This window comes from Cervus canadensis, chromosome 23, assembly GCF_019320065.1.
Source record: "Cervus canadensis isolate Bull #8, Minnesota chromosome 23, ASM1932006v1, whole genome shotgun sequence".
NCBI classification, from domain to species: Eukaryota; Metazoa; Chordata; class Mammalia; order Artiodactyla; family Cervidae; genus Cervus; species Cervus canadensis.
In genome coordinates, this window is record NC_057408.1 from 9589024 (window position 1) to 9601294 (window position 12271).

The 12271-nt window shown below is 39.8% G+C and overlaps 1 protein-coding gene and 1 pseudogene across 3 annotated transcripts in view; both read left to right on the forward strand.

Moving 5' to 3' along the window:
* RAB27B (RAB27B, member RAS oncogene family) overlaps nt 1–12271 on the forward strand; it is a 175680-nt gene that overhangs the window by 42507 nt on the left and 120902 nt on the right. The window lies entirely within an intron of this gene.
* Nucleotides 2140–5466, forward strand: LOC122425379 (annotated as a pseudogene). Its single transcript, XR_006264826.1, has one exon. The product of XR_006264826.1 is annotated as a 52 kDa repressor of the inhibitor of the protein kinase-like (transcript).

The window sequence follows — 12271 nt, forward strand, 5'->3', positions numbered from 1 at the left end:
GTCTAACTGAACTCAGTTCTCATGGAGTAAATACCGTGTCCCTACTCTCATATCTGTGTGGATAAATTTCAAATCTCTGTATCTGACCAGACATTTTCTTGACCCTGTATCTCCTGAAGTGTAATATTCTAAGCAGATGTTGAATATATAATCAGGAGATAGGGATTAAAGCTTTGGCTATGCTCTCTGCTGAGTATATGTGTTTAGAGCAAAACCTAATGTTTCAGATGTTCTCATCTGAAAAGTAGAGGTGATAGTAATCGTATCCATATCTCATTTGGAAAATGAGCTGAGATTGGTGAGTGAGCTTTGCGAGTAGTTGTGCTTTCCTAGGTCACCTTTGTGGTGATGGAATGTCTCCCCTTGGATATTTGCCATCATATCCTCAACACTCAATCCCTCCACAAATTCTGTTCCTCTTTGGAATTTTCCTTTGTCTTTTAATGACACTGCCACTCTCTTAGGTTTAAAATCGGTTCCTATTTTTTAATTGTCCCTTTTCTTTGTTTTCTTTATTTAGTTGCTCTTCAGGTGTATTGATTCTTCCTTCAAAATGTATTTCAAACTTGTCTACTCCAGGGTAAAAATTTGTCCTAAACTCCTGCTTTTGTCTTCTAACTGATATCCGTTTTTCGTGATATTTCACAACCCCAACCCACTTCAAACATCACCAACCAGATTTACTTTCAAAAAACATTGCTGGGTCATCGTACTTTCCAAACGTCGTATTTTCCTTCACGTGTTTTCCATTGTACATCTTTGATTCATTCATTTGTTCTTTTCATTAACTTTTTAACATCTTTTAAATGCTGGTTTCATGCCTAGACTACTTACAAGGCGCTAAGGATGCATAAGTAAAGACCCACAGATTCAGGAAGACTTTGGAGTTCTCATTAGAATGAAGATATTTAAATTCTGCATCTATCCTGCCCCTCCAATCTTCATTTCCTTTCCCCTCAAGCTCAATGCTCACCCCCAGCCCACTATAGGCAACCTTGATTCTTCACTCTTCCATGACTAAAACGTTACATTCGGATCTGATTTCAAGATACTGTTCATGCTGCTTCCCAGCCCAGAATGTCCTTCATTTGTTAAGCAAACGTATTGATCAAGGCGCTTTGTGCAAGGCAAAATCCATTCTGCTTATACTTGTGGGTCTAATTTAAAATGTGCTTTGTCCCAGTTGAACTCAAGTTGAAAATCCTAATGGCTTCATCTGTGCCTTCTGGGGATACAGGATGCTGAATTATTCACTGCCTTATGATTTTGCTTTTTTGTGTGTTTGTCTTGCTTCTACGCAATGAGATGATAAACTCAAGAAGTTTAGAGGCTTGTTAACTTCCTACATTTCCTCCCCTTGCGATATACCCAGCCCCACCACACAATGAGCTGCCTACAGAAAACATTTTGCAAATGCTTTTTAATAAAATGAAGTATTGAAGAATGAGATACTGGCCTAATCCATTGCTCACTGTGACAAAGCAACTTACTAATGTTTGTTCTGTGGATGATGAGTTCTGTCAGGAAATGGAATTGGGCATGAGCACGCTTGCGCATACACACACACACACACACACACACATACACACACAGACTTCCCTATTCAGTCAAATGTGTTTGAGAAATAATGGGTTAAATAAAATTAAACTAGTTTATTTATACCAGGACTCCTCAGATCCCTTAATATGCTAATAAAAATTGACTTCTTCCAACCAGAACTGTAGTTTCTCAAATTTATTTAGCTACAGAACACAGATGTTTTTGTTGTGGCTCATTCTTAATATTAGTGAGCAACAGTCACACACCTCTGGAATTGCCAGTTTTAGACTCAGTAAACCGACGAGTTCCTCAAGTTCAGTTCCAGATATGAAATAGCTGCAGGAAGTAACACAGGACTTCATTCCATTTCATCATCTTCATGGTAACCCTCCAGAGATTATCAAAAGCTGCAAATAATAAAAACAAATATAAAGCAAAGCACCATTGGAATGTTACAAAGGGGTCATTATTGGAGAATAAAAGGGCAGTGATGACCCTGTATGTCTAACTTATAGAGGTTATGTAGCAGGTAGAATTGAAGCTGGCAGGCTTATGCAATAAACAATGGATTAAGATTCAGAAGAACTGTCCCCTCCCCGGCCCCAACGGGCGGGCGGGCGGCCCTGAGGAGGCGGGAAGGGGAGGGCTGGGTCGGCCGGCGGGCAGAGAACGATGCCGAACTTCTGCGCGGCCCCCAACTGCACGCGGAAGAGCATGCAGTCGGACCTGGCCTTCTTCAGGTTCCCTCGGGATCCGGCCAGATGCCAGAAGTGGGTGGAGAACTGTAGGAGGGCAGACTTAGAAGATAAAACACCTGATCAGCTAAACAAACATTATCGACTGTGCGCCAAACACTTTGAGACCTCTATGATCTGCAGAACTAGTCCTTACAGGACAGTTCTCCGAGATAATGCCATACCAACAATATTCGATCTTACCAGTCATTTGAATAATCCACATAGTAGACACAGAAAACGAATAAAAGAATTGAGTGAAGATGAAATCAGGACACTGAAACAGAAAAAAATTGATGAAACTTCTGAACAGGAACCAAAACATAAAGAAGTAAACAACAGCAATGCTCAGAATCCCAGTGCAGAAGAAGGGGGTGAAGAGCAGGATGAGGACATTTTACCTTTAACTCTTGAAGAGAAGGAAAACAAAGAATATTTAAAATCTTTATTTGAAATTTTGATTCTTATGGGAAAACAAAACATACCTCTGGATGGACATGAAGCTGATGAAATCCCAGAAGGTCTTTTTACTCCTGATAACTTTCAAGCACTGCTGGAGTGCCGGATCAATTCTGGTGAAGAGGTTCTGAGAAAGCGCTTTGAGACAACAGCAGTGAACACACTGTTCTGTTCCAAGACGCAGCAGAAACAGATGCTGGAGATCTGCGAGAGCTGCATTCGGGAAGAGACCCTCAGGGAGGTGAGAGACTCTCACTTCTTTTCCATCATCACTGACGATGTGGTGGACATCGCGGGGGAAGAGCACCTGCCTGTGTTGGTGAGGTTTGTCGATGAAGCTCACAACCTGAGAGAGGAATTTGTAGGCTTCCTGCCTTATGAAGCTGATGCAGAAATTTTGGCTGTGAAATTTCACACTACAATAACTGAGAAATGGGGATTAAACATGGAGTACTGTCGTGGCCAGGCTTACATTGTGTCTAGTGGATTTTCATTCAAAATGAAAGTTGTTGCTTCTAGACTTTTAGAGAAATATCCCCAAGCTATCTACACTCTCTGCTCTTCCTGTGCCTTAAATATGTGGTTGGCAAAATCAGTGCCTGTTATGGGAGTATCTGTCGCATTAGGAACAATTGAGGAAGTTTGTTCTTTTTTTCATTGATCACCACAACTGCTTTTAGAGCTTGAAAATGTAATTTCTGTCCTCTTTCAGAACAATGAGGAAAGGGGCAAAGAACTGAAGGAAATTTGCCATTCTCAGTGGACAGGCAGGCATGATGCTTTTGAAATCTTAGTGGACCTCCTACAAGCACTTGTTTTATGTTTAGATGGTATAAATAGTGATACAAATGTTAGATGGAATAACTACATAGCTGGCCGAGCATTTGTCCTCTGTAGTGCGATAACAGATTTTGATTTCATCGTTACCATTGTTGTTCTTAAAAATGTTTTATCTTTTACAAGAGCCTTTGGGAAAAATCTTCAGGGGCAAACCTCTGATGTCTTTTTTGCAGCCAGTAGCTTGACTGCAGTGTTACATTCTCTAAATGAAGTGATGGAAAATATTGAAGTTTATCATGAATTTTGGTTTGAGGAAGCCACAAATTTGGCAACCAAACTTGATATTCAGATGAAACTCCCAGGGAAATTTCGCAGAGCTCAGCACAGTAACCTGGAATCTCAGCTAACCTCTGAGAGTTACTATAAAGAAACTCTACGTGTTCCAACTGTGGAACACATTATTCAGGAACTGAAAGATATATTCTCAGAACAGCACCTCAAAGCTCTTAAGTGCTTATCCCTGGTACCCTCTGTCATGGGACAGCTCAAATTCAATACGTCAGAGGAGCACCATGCTGACATGTACCGAAGTGACTTACCTAATCCTGACACACTCTCTGCTGAGCTGCATTGTTGGAGAATCAAATGGAAACACAGAGGGAAAGATATAGAACTTCCATCCACTATTTATGAAGCCCTTCATCTACCAGACATCAAGTTTTTTCCTAATGTTTATGCATTGCTGAAGGTCCTATGTATTCTTCCTGTGATGAAAGTTGAGAATGAACGCTATGAAAATGGGCGAAAGCGTCTCAAAGCATACTTGAGGAACACTTTGACAGATCAAAGATCAAGTAACTTGGCTTTGCTTAACATAAATTTTGATATTAAACATGATTTGGATTTAATGGTGGATACATATATCAAACTCTATACAAGTAAGTCAGAGCTTCCTACAGATAATTCAGAAACCATTGAAAATACCTAAGGGACTTTTAATCTAGACTTTCTCTTATATTTGATATTTGAAAAAAAAAAACTTGTAAGAAATTTAAAAATATCTTACAGAAAAGTTGTAAGGGTAGGCCACTTAATCACTGAATATCTTGACCTGTAGGCCTCCCATTGAGTACATTAGTCATTGATAATCTGCCTGTTTAAACGGCCTGTTCGAATGCCCATGCTTTGGAGATCTAACTGTTCTTCCAGAAGATAGCACTGAAAGTACCATATTACAGTTTTATGTGATGTCTGCTAATGGCACTTTGGAACTGTTTTAGTTAAGTGATTTTAGACATTACGTTTATCACTGTGGATCAAATTGTCAAGTATTAAGTTATCAGATCTTTGAAAAAATAAAGTTAGAGGAGGTATGGGAGGAAGGAATGCATTTTGTAAAATGTTACAGTGAAGCTCATGACTGACTTTTGAATAGTAGGAGTTATAAGTATGCTATTAAAAATCTGTAAAGGACAGTTAAGAAAATTATCAGACTACAAGAGAAACGTGTAAGCTTGTCAAACAAGGATTTCAGTGTAGATTTTCTCTTTATCAAGTGAAGTTAAAGCAACAAGTTAAAATTTGAATGGAAGAGCCTGCCATTGTTGTTCCACATCTGGTTATTGCTGTTTACATTCCTTTATTGAGCCTACGTCTTCGTAAGCTTTTTGGCAGGTGTATGTTGAACACTTCAGTTTCGTGGTCAAGAAAGGATCAGAGGCCATGGATACTGACAACTGATTTGTCTGTTTTCTTCTGTCTTTTTCCATGACTGTATCTACTGCCTCATCTTGATTTACAAGCAAAGCCTAGAAAGCCTACAAAAAGAAGTGTTTTGTAGTTTATCTAGGAATAATACAGAAAATATTGCTGTTATTTTTGGTGAAGAAAATCAATTTTGTATAGTTTATTTCAACCTAAATAAAATGTGAATTTTGTGTAAAAAAAAAAAAAAGATTCAGAAGAACTGGCTTCCATTCTTGCCTTGCCCTTAACTGCCCTAAGAAGTGAGCAGATAATTTACTATGTCCAGTTGTCAGTATTTTTTCCATTTATAAAATGAAGTGAAAGTCACTCGGTCGTGTCCAAATCTTTGTGATCCCATGGACTATTCAGTCCATGGAATTCTCCAGGCCAGAGTACTGGAGTGGGTAGCCTTTCCCTTCTCCAGAGGATCTTCCCAACCCAGGGATAGAACCCAGCTCTGCCACATTACAGGTAGATTCTTTACCAGCTAAACCACCAGGGAAGCCCATAAAATGAAGTTCAGTTCAGTTCAGTCACTCAGTCGTGTCTGACTCTTTGCGACCCCATGGACTGCAGCACACCAAGCCTCCCTGTCCATCACCAACTCCAGGAGTTTACCCAAACTCATGTCCATTGAGATGGTGATGCCATCCAACCATCACATCCTCTGTTGTCCCCTTCTCCTCCTGTCTTCCATCATTCCCAGCATCAGGGTCTTTTCGAATGAATCAGTTCTTTGCATCAGGTGGCCAAAGTATTGGAGCTTCAGCTTCAGCATCAGTCCTTCCAATGAATATTCAGGACTGATCTCCTTTAGGATGGACTGGTTGGATCTCCTTGCAGTCCAAGGGACTCTCAAGAGTCTTCTCCAACACCACAGTTCAAAAGCATCAATTCTTCAGCACTCAGCTTTCTTTATAGTTCAATTGTCATACAATGAAGGGGTTAGGTTAAATAAATACTAGTGTCTGAGTGCCAATGTTTCTGTCCTTTTCATTTTAGTTGTGTCTTACTCTGCATACAGATTCATGAAGCATGCCTCCAGACATCTACATAGTGCATGAAATGCTAGAAATCTCCAATAAGGGATGTGCAGGTGACTGACTCTTGTTTTATATGCCCTCTGGTCGTTTGTGTGCGGTTCCCCAGAGAGAATAAACTCAGCTTCATTGTAAAGTGAAGAAGCGATGCCTGCAGAGGGAATTTTTAATGTGAATCACGGAGCTAAATCATCACTAACTAATGCATCCTAATGTGACTTTCCTAATGGCTTCTTCAGAAGGTTGCTCCTGGTTCACTTTGGGCTCTTCCTTTAATAGTACTAAATGATGAGAATGTAGGCATTTGGCCACAACTGATAAGAAACCTTTAAAGACTATCCAGTTCGCTTCAGTTGTGAGTGAATACAAATTTGGACTCTAGACTTAAACAGAGAAGGGGGGAACACTTTGGTCTATCACAAAGATTTTTCCCATCTTGAAAGCCAAAGATTTTTTTTTGTCCAAGACTTTTAGCATATAGCCTAAAGGAAATGAAACACTAAAGTACTTTCTCCATTTTTCCTCTGAAATGTTTGCTCTAATACTCCCCAAGCAGGTTTGCACATGGGTAAATAATCCGGAAGGGCAAATAACTCTACACACAACCAAGGTTTACCCAGTGGCTCATACCGACATAGGGTAGGCGGTATTGACTTTTCAGGAGTCACCAGCTGTTCTAACCAAATGGTTAGAGGTCATAGTATAATCCTCCTGTGAGATAATGGCCGTGAGGGCGTTTGATTGCAATAACTGTTTAACTCCCTATATTTTCAAGAGAACCACCAGTAGATGGTGAGTGATTAATGGTCTTTCAAACAAGATACAACTAAAAATAATACAAGTAGGACCTGTTGGTATCAAGGTGTTCACCGACACAGTGAGACAATCATTTTATTTTGGTATTTTAGATAATAACCCTGAATACCATGAAGTCAGCAAAGGTTGTTTATCTTCCATTTTTATCTTATTTAATGTACACTCATTTCATTCCATCTGGTCAGTCCTCAACAAGTGGAAGTCAGACTTTGGTTCTTTTGCTTGCTTCCCACAATTCACCAAAGAGCACACAAAATCACCACCACTGCCGCCCTCTGCATGTAGAATTTGCTATTGTTGTATGGTTGAGCTCTGCCTACTGTGTGGATGCAGGAAGCTCAGCCTTATCGCCAATGTGTTCTTAGTCGCTTAGTCGTGTCCAACTCTTTGCGACCCCGTGGACTGTAGCCCGCCAGGCTCCTCTGTCCATGGGGATTCTCCAGGCAAGAATACTGGAGTAGGTTGCCATGCCCTCCTCTAGGGGATCTTCTCAACCCAGGGATAGAACTCAGGTTTCCTGTATTGCAGGCAGATTCTTAACCATCTGAGCCACCAGGGAATCTTTATAGAGGAATCAAATTGTAACGGAATGTTTTGCTCCATTAAAGTAACCTAGAATCATTTCAGGGAATTCCTATGTTGAGGGAGCTAGTGAAAAACTAAATGATGATCAGAGACATAATGATAAGTAAGAGATGACTCTTTCTGCCAAGAATCCCAAGCCAGTAGAGACACAGGGAAGTCAGGCCAGCACCAGCCACAGTACCGCCCAGTAGGAGCCACTGCAGACAAGGAAGGTGTCTGGTGGCTGGATGGGTACCCTGAGAAGGTGAGACTTGAGCTCCCATTGAGAGGTGGAGTAGAAATTCATCAGATAGATAAAGGGGAAATCGTTTTAACAGTAAATCCAAAGAAAAGATGGGGTTAGAGAGTGAAGCATATTATAGGAATGGAAAAATGTTCCCTATGGATAAAGCATGAAGGTGTTTGTGGAGATGGGAGGACTGTGATGCTGTAATAACAGGTGATGGTCAAACAGTGAAGAGTCTTGAAGGGCAAACAATCTTGAAATTAAAAAAAAAATTATTGCCTCAAGTCAATAAAGAGCCATTGAGAACTTTTACATTCTCTTTCCTACACTCAAAGTAAATATTCTTTTCATATACACTAAAAGGGAACACCCACAGGCTTTCTATATTTGATTTCATCTTTGCCTCTTGTCTCTTATATTCTCATCAGTGAACTACCCCCTCAGGGCAGGCAACATTAACAATCTAATCTAACCTTCACTTTCTCATGATTCATGTAATCATATACAAATGTATAAAAGCACACATAGATGGAGTTGTCGTTGTTTAAAAAGAATTTACTCATTTTTCTATTCTTTTCTGCATCTTGCGTTTCTCACTTAATGCCTCTTTGAAGCTCCTCCAGATTAGCTTACATTTTCAAGGCTTCATGAAATGTGAATATCATATTTTCCATGTTTACTTAATTCATCTGTTCATCTATTGTTATGGCTTTTCTTTGCCTTCAGCTTATATATACTTATGTGTGTATGCATGCTCAGTTGCTTTAGTCATATCCGACTCTTCGTGACCCTGTGGACTGTAGCCCACCAGTCCATGGGGATTCTCCAGGCAAGAATGCTAGAGTTGGTTGCCATTCCCTTCTCGGGGGATCTTCCTGACCCAGGGATCAAACCTGAGTCTCCTGCATCTACAACATTGACAGGCAGGTTCTTTACTTACTGAGCCACCTGGGAAGCCCATATATACACATACATATACCTATATATTCTTACAAACCTGTTGCTATTTCTAGGGTGAATACTTGATTTTAATAAATTTCCATATTCTCAGGCAGTTATAACAGCACACATATCTGCTAGCAGTACATGAGGACACCTTTTATTACACAACTTTTATAGCACTGGATGATATAGTTCTTTTTCCTTTTGGATGATCCATTGTATATTAAATTTTAACATTATAGCCACCTCATTAGTACAATAGAGCACAATTTCTTCTATTCACCATTGGGATTTCATCTTTTGGGACTAGCTTTCCATTTTTTGCTCACTGTAGTTGTATAATTTTTTCTTGTTAATTTTTGAGAGCTCTTTGTCTGTGGTCTGTGAGAGTAATACTTATTTAAAATCTATTTTGTCTGATGAATTTTAATAACAGTATATTTTGTCATACAAAAGATTTAATGTTTATATGTTATCTTTTCATTTCTAACATTGGTGTTTCTGGTTGTGGTTAAGAAGGTCTTCTTTTCTCCTACATTGTACATGTATTTAATGAGATGTTCTTTCACAATTTTGTGGTGTTATTTTAATGATGTCTCTAACTCATGTGGCATTTATTTTTGTATATAAGGTATGTTGGGTCCAATTTCTTTCCCTTTAGTTAAGTAGCCTGTTGGGCCACATTATTTATTAAGTAAGCTGCTCTTTCCTTCATTACACCAAAATATTTCAATACAACCTAGTTGTTGTGGCTCAGTTGCTAAGTCATGTCCGACCCTTTGAGATCCCATGGACTGTAGCACACCAGGCTCCTATGTCCTCCAATGTCTCCCAGAGTTTGCTGTCACCTTCAAAATTCTTCTATATTCTGGGATCTTTTTCTGGATTCTCAAATCTGTTTCATTGATTATTTTTTCTGTTCCTATGCCAATACTATGCATTTTAAGCACAGCCTTAGAGTGCTTTCTGCTATCTGCAGAAAGGGCAAGGCTTATCCCTTCTTTAACATTATTTTTCAAAATTTTCTTCACTCTTCTTGTTCTATATAGATGCTAGCATCATTTGATCTGATTCAAAAAATCTTTTTGGGGCTCTAATTAGAATTGAATTAAATTTATATATCAATTTTGGGAGCAAAGTCTCTAAAGTTTTCCTCACTTAAGTTCTGTCCCTTTCTTGTTAAACTGAAGAGTCTTCAGTTGTGGCTTTGCCTGACCAGATGTGCATTTTAAATGTCCAGTGCAGCATCAGAATGGAGAAGACGTCAATAAAACCACGCAAGGAAGTCCATTATGTGATATTGTCACTGTGCAGAAGATGCTGAGTCTAGGATATGGCAGTGACAGGTGGGCCAAGAAGGGACTGACTGAAAAGAGAGTTATTTTGCAGATAAAGATCAGCTTCAATTTTTAATGGAATCAATTCAGAAGTTAAAGGAGACATAGAAATATTTAATGACTTAGGTTCTTGTGCCATTCATAATGAGATGACAGAGTAAGGTAAACATTTCCAAGAGTAGAGAAACAATGAGCTCAATACAGGACGTATTTCCTTTTTAAAATGTCTAGTAATGTGAATTTGGAGTTGAAGTGAGAGATCTGGTTTAGAAGCATAACGGGGGCATCATAGGGTGAAGATTATAGTTGAGGGGTGTGTGTGTATGTGGAGAGGGTGAGATTTCCCCCAAAGACCATGCAAAATAAGAAGATAAAAGTTCTTTAAAGGAATTCTTCCACTCTCTCTTTAAAACATCGAATCAGATCTATGTTTGGCAAAGTGACAAAGGATATTTCTACTTGTGAAGAAGCCAGGCAAGGGATAAGTATCCACTCAGTTTTCCTAAAATAGAAGGATAGATTAAAACCAGCAGCCTAGGACACTGTGATCTGAAGACTGTGGGTAAGAATAAATATTTACTTTGTTTATGGTGTTGAGGAAGTCTAGTCACTAATTTAGTCAATAAAAATATATCATCTGTATTACTTGATGGAGTAAAGACTTGCTCATTTGCACACATTCACTGATACACATGCAAATCCGCACAAACACATTGATTTATTCAGAAGCGCCTCTGATTTCTTTGTGATGCTTTTGCTTTTTGATGAGCTGCCATGTTTATTTCTAATAATGAGTTTCTTTAGAGAGTGTGTCTCTTCACCTCCAATGATAATATTATCAGTATAGTCACATAGAGGTCCTGGGTGGGTATTGCTTTGTTAAATGACATTTGGCAGCTGGCTGGCGAGGTTTAGCCAATTGCCATGCCAGATATTTAGTAACATAATGTATCATGGGTTGGATGCCAATGGTTCTTGGACCATTTCCTCTCTGTGCTTACGTGCTATGGGCCCAGGGGGGTGACTAGCAAAGTGGCATGCTTTATTCATCTGTGAATAACAGCATGTGCAAATGAAGCCAGGGAATTAGAACTCTCCTTCCTTTGCTGGGGAAAAGACTGTTCTGGTGGCTCATCCTTAATTCTGCATTGGCCTCTGGGCTTATCCTTATTGATTGTTCCCACATTTTCATGCAGCAATTTGAATCAAAATGTAGGATGTTTCAGTTAAAAATTGTATGCCTCCAAACTTCAAACAGACGTGAAGTCTGAGAGTAAGAGATGTTTTGCATTTAACTACTTATATTGAATTAGGACAGTGAAGATCCTTACTCTAAATCCAGTTCTCCTTTATTAATTATTGCAAAGTAATATCTAGTGCATTATATTTTATATTCAATTTGTTGCATACTTAGTAAAGTGAAAGTCGCTCAGTCGTGTCCAACTATTTTCAACCCCATGGACTACACAGTCCAGGAAATTCTCCAGGCCAGAATACTGGAGTGGGTAGCCATTCCATTCTCCAGGGGATCTTCCCAACCCAGGGATCGAACCCAGGTCTTCCACATTGCAGGCGGATTCTTTACCAGCTGAGCCACAAGGGAAGCCTGAGATACTAGAGGGGTGGCCTATCCCTTCTCCAGCAGATCTTCCCAACCCAGGAATCTAACCAGGGTCTCCTGCATTGCAGGAAGATTCTTTACCAACTGAACTAGCAGGGAAACCCACATAATTAGTAAGGAATACTTCTATTGATTCACTTAGTTAACAAGATTTTAATCAGGATATACTGTGTACGGGCTTCCCAGGTGGCGCTAGTGGTAAAGAATCTGATGCCTGTCCTCGTAGGAGATGCAAGAGATGAGGGTGTGATCCCTGGGTCAGGAAGATCCCCTGGAGAAGGATATGGCAACCCACTCCAGTATTCTTGCCTGGAAAAATCCCATGGACAGAGGAGCCTGGTGGGCTACAATCCATGGGGTCCCAGAGAGTTGGACACGACTGTGCCCCTGAGCACACACACTGCTGTCCACACTGAACACTGCTACACACACAGCGACTGAGCCTG